This window comes from Silene latifolia, chromosome Y, assembly GCF_048544455.1.
Source record: "Silene latifolia isolate original U9 population chromosome Y, ASM4854445v1, whole genome shotgun sequence".
NCBI classification, from domain to species: Eukaryota; Viridiplantae; Streptophyta; class Magnoliopsida; order Caryophyllales; family Caryophyllaceae; genus Silene; species Silene latifolia.
In genome coordinates, this window is record NC_133538.1 from 451819937 (window position 1) to 451825058 (window position 5122).

The window sequence follows — 5122 nt, forward strand, 5'->3', positions numbered from 1 at the left end:
CTTTCCTTGGCACTTTATTCATCTCTTTCTCCATCATCTTGCTCATCATCATCTTCACCATTTCCAACAACCTCATTGTCTTCCACCACGTCCCTAGATGCACCCGGAAACAAGGCTTCCTTATCCGCCCAACTAGGCAAAGGACAAGATGGATCAAGGAGTCCTTGCCGAGCTAGATGTAAGAGGGGAGGATATTGAGCCAAATAAGCATTCTTCCGATCTTCATAAGCTTGCTTGTGCATGGCTTGCATAAGAAGAGTGACATAGTCTTTCCCAATTTCAACTCCTTGCGGTTTGAACTCTTCATACACAAAGGGGTAAGGCGGTATAACAATGGAAGAGGAGGGAGTTTCATGATCACCCTTTTGTTGTTGAATGATGTACTCGGCTTCTTCGGATAGGGGAAGTAAATAGTTGGTCCGGTGGACACTTAGACGACAAATCTTCGCGGGTAAAGTGAATGATCGAGCCTCACTAGTAAGCCACCCATACTTGGTGTCAAGGGGATTGTGAGCAACCCACTTGAACTTGTTAATCATGATAGACATATCAATAAGATGGCCACCTTCCTTTGCCTTGTACTTGCTATCCTTATTGAAATTAGGATCAAAGTGCTTGGCTAGGACCGTGACTAGGCCGCCATTAACAATAACGGTTGTACCCTTCTTCCCACTATCAACATGGAGCCATCTATCAACCAATAGCCTCAAAGAATTGTAAGGCTTGGTATGAATTCTTCCAATATTCAAAGCCGATTCAAGGAGAATAAAATCAAGTCTTGTGAAATGATTGGTGTCTTTCCTAGTAATTATGGTATTTCCCACAACTTTGTGCCATACTCTTATGCCCGGATGATGGACCAAAAGAGCACGACAAACATGAAAATCATCAAATTTCTTCCCGGAGATTGCCTCCCAAAGAGGCTCGGGGTCATACTTCCCATATTGCTTATAATATTTCTCTTCATCGCTAAGACCCAAAATTTCACCCAATTCCGGAAAGGTAATGCGTCTACTAGTGTTAGCTAGACGAAACTCAAGATTTTCCCTATTCTCAATTTTGGTCACTTTTAAAGAACTTAAGAATTCTAAGACAAGGGAGGGGTATGTTACTTCCTTTGTTTCAAACAATTTCTTCAAACCCATGGCATTGAAAAAGGCTTTTGTTTGTTCAAGAACACCCAATTTCTCCAAAGCATCTTTACATATGAATTTGGTGGGTTGAATTGATTTCATAGCAAACTTGGCAAATGTCTTTCTAAGGGTATCGGAAATAAAAGTTACCTCCGGATAATGCAAGAGTTGATCGATTACCGGAGTAGAAGGTGATGCTCCCATAGAAGTTTGTTGTTGTTGTTGTTGCACTTCCAAGGTTGGTGTTGCTACCACCATTGCCAAAGCTTTCTTTGTTTGGAGAGCTTTTTGCCTTTGAGAGAGAGCCTTTGCCTTTGGTGCCTTTGTTGCCTTTGTTGCACCCTTTGTCCTTGCCATTTGATGAACTAACCAAGAAAAGAATCAAAAATCTTCAATTTGTAGAATGCCCAAATCGATTTGAAGGTGAAAGGCTTTGCCTTTATGAAATCAAAAATCGATTCAAAGGTTGAAGAATTTGTTCTTGGTTTTGATTTTTATTGAAGATGGAGTGATTGATTTGTTGTTTGAAGGATGGTTTGATTTGATTTTGGTGGATTTTGTTGAGGGTTTTTGTTTTTGTGATGGAGAGGATGAGGGTTTTGATGTTGTGGGTAGTGTTTGTGAGTGAATGAATGAATGAATGAAGGTGGGGTGGGTATTTGAAGAAGTCGACAATTTCAGGACGCAGGGACAATCCGTGCGGATTGGGCGCAATCCGTGCGGATTCTGCAGCTTCAAAATTTTCAAAATCCCGCCTAGAGACGGGCGGATTACAGGAATCCGCTCGGATTCTTTTTGAGGGACGGGCGGATTACTGTGCGGGACGGACGGATTTCAGATCCGAGATTTTTCTTTGTTTTCTTCAAGCAAAGACGGGCGTCTTGTATAAAAGACGGACGGATTCTGTGAGACGGGCGTCTTTCCAGAAATCCGCTCGGATTCTTTAACAGTCAAGAAATTTGCAATTTCAGCTCAGCCCAGGACGGGCGTCTTCTCAGCAGGACGCTCGGATTTGCTGCAGACGGGCGGATTCTCAAGAATCCGCTCGGATTCTTCTCTGTTGTACCCGGATTCACTTCATTCGTGCACAATGCATTTCCCTTATCATTCTTTCTTTCTTTCTTTCAAATCTTGTGTTCTTCATTGTGGGGGCACTACTAAGGCATGAATAGCCTAGGCAATTGCCATCCCCACACTAAGGTAAAGCACTACACATCAATTGAAATCGTTAGTCCCTCCCTCACTTCTCTCTTTCATGACAATTATTTTGATCAAAGTAAATAAAATCCAAAAATGACAAAAATGCAATACAAGAATTGAAATGTAAGTTAGGGAGTTAGAAATATTTACAAGTGGTGGTTTAGGGAGGACTCCACCAAACTCTCATTCTTGATGAGATGTCAAGGGGGCATGTTCAAGGTGTTGTTGATGTTGCTCAACACCTTGAAGAAGTAATCAAAAGCTTGTTCATTGTTATGGTAGAGGTCCTCAATAGACCGTGGTCCTTGTTGTTGATCATGATCGATGGCATGCCCAATGTAGGGATTAAAGATCCCTTCAAATTCGTCGTCCCAAAGACCACAAACTTCATTGAGTTGATCATTGAAAATCTCTTGCTTAGATGGAGACAACTCTCCCAATTTCTTCTCTTGGCCAATGAGGCCATCCTCTTCTTCCTTGGTTGATTTTGATGAGCTTTGCAAGCTCTCCTTGTCACAATTCACTTGCTCTTTGAATGGAGCATCTTCAATTTTCTTCCTCCATTGTAGTTCCGATTTCTTCCTTTCATCTTTTCGGCTATAATGGTCAATCATGAAACATGGCTCATGCAAACGAGGAGCTCTCATGGTCTTGTCAAGATTAAAAGTTATGCTTTCATCTCCCACTTCGAGAGTGAGCTCTCCATGTTTCACATCAATCACCGCACCCGCGGTGTGTAGGAAAGGTCTTCCTAAGATGATTGGAATGTTGGAATCTTCCTCCATATCAATAATGACAAAGTCCACCGGGATGAAAAACTTCCCAATTCGCACGGGGACATCTTCCCATATCCCTAATGGTGTCTTCGTCGATCTATCGGCCATTTGAAGAGTGATATTGGTGCATTTAAGCTCTCCCATTCCCAACCTTTTACTCACCGAGTATGGCATGACACTCACACTAGCCCCTAGATCACATAAGGCTTCGTTGATCGTCGTGTCGCCAATGGTACACGGTATTGAGAAGCTTCCCGGATCCTTTAACTTTGGAGGTGAACTCCCTTGAAGTATTGCACTACTCACCTTAGTAAAGGCGATAGTCTCAAGTTTCCGGATCGACTTCTTCTTTGTGAGGATATCTTTCATGTACTTTGCATAGGCCGGAACATGATTGATTAATTCCGTGAAGGGAATTGAGACTTCTAAATTCTTCACAATTTCCATGAACTTTCCAAGTTGATCATCAAATTTGGGCTTGGCTTGACGACTTGGAAAAGGAAGTCTAATTACAATGGGCTCCTTCTCTTTGGCCTTGTCTTCATTTTTCTTTGAACTTTCTTCTTTTGATGATTCCCCTTCTTTGGGGCTTTGCACAATTTCTTCCTTCTCACTAGCTTTCACAACTTCATTCTCAACTTTCTCCTTCGGTGCCTCATATCTTGTACCACTTCTCAAGTGAATGGCACTAACCGTTTCATGTCTAGGGGGATTACTTTGAGGTGGTAATTGCCCCTTTTGTCTTTGTGAGCTTGAAGATGCTAGTTGAGTCAATTGTGTTTCCAACATCTTGGTGTGAGCTAGAATGTTGTTGATGGTGGTGTCTTTTGCTTGGCTATCATTTTGCATTTGGGTGAAAAATTCTTGTTGATTCTTTTGCATTTGGAGGACCGCTTTTTGGACATCAAAACCTTGGTCATTTTGGTGATTGTATGGATTTTGATTTTGGTAACCTTGGTTTTGATTGTAAAAGGGTCTTTGATTTTGATTTCTCATGGGTGGTGGAGTGTATGTTGTTTGAGGGTTTTGAACATTTTGGCTTTTGTATGAGAGATTTGGATGGAACTTGGTGTTTTCATTGTAAAAATTTGAATAAGGGGTACCACTTTTGTAAGCTTGGAAAGCATTAACTTGTTCGGTTGTTCCCCTACACTCACTTGAGTCATGACCCAAAGTTCCACAATTCTCACATATCCCACTTGGGATTGATGAGGATGCCGTCATGGCATTGACATGATGCTTTGATGATTTTGAGTTTTCCTCAAGTCTAGCCATAGCTTGTTCAAACTTCAAGTTGATTGTGTCAATGTGAGCACTAAGTTGAGCACCCAATTGAGTAACGGAGTCCACTTCGTACTTTCCTCCTCTAGTAGCCTTGCGAGGTCTACTATATTGTGAATTATGGACCGCCATTTCCTCAATCTTGTTCCATGTTTGATTGTCATCAACTTCGGTGAACATTCCATTTGATCCCATATTGAGAATGTTCCTTGAATCTTCATATAAACCATTCCAAAATTGTTGCACTAAAAACCATTCGCTAAGTCCATGGTGAGGACATGAGCGACAAATACCTTTGAACCTCTCCCAAGCTTCATACAAAGATTCTTCATCCCTTTGCTTAAAACCCGTAATTTGAGCTCTTAGCATGTTAGTCTTTTCCGGTGGGTAGAATTTTTTGTAGAAGGCTAGAGCTAACTTCTTCCAAGAATCTATTCCAAGGGTGGCCTTATCAAGGCCCTTCAACCATTGCTTTGCGGTGCCGATTAACGAAAAAGAAAATAAGACCCATCTTATTTGGTCTTGAGTCACGCCCGTTTGAGAGATAGCTTCACAATAATCGCAAAAGGTTTCCATATGAGAATGAGGGTCCTCACTAGGCATCCCCCGAATTGGCTCCTCTCAACTAGTTGGATGAAGGCGGACTTGGCAATAAAATTACCGGTGAGATGTTGCGGTGTAGGAGTACCATTTGGTAGATCCTCCTCGGTGGGTATAGAGTGTGACGAGAAT

General features: G+C 41.9%; 1 non-coding gene across 1 annotated transcript; it reads left to right on the forward strand.

Moving 5' to 3' along the window:
* Positions 1-4652: 4652 nt before the first annotated feature.
* On the forward strand, positions 4653-4759 carry LOC141634574 (small nucleolar RNA R71). The gene has a single exon (XR_012539301.1). It is a non-coding gene; the product is annotated as a small nucleolar RNA R71 (small nucleolar RNA).
* Positions 4760-5122: the final 363 nt, after the last annotated feature.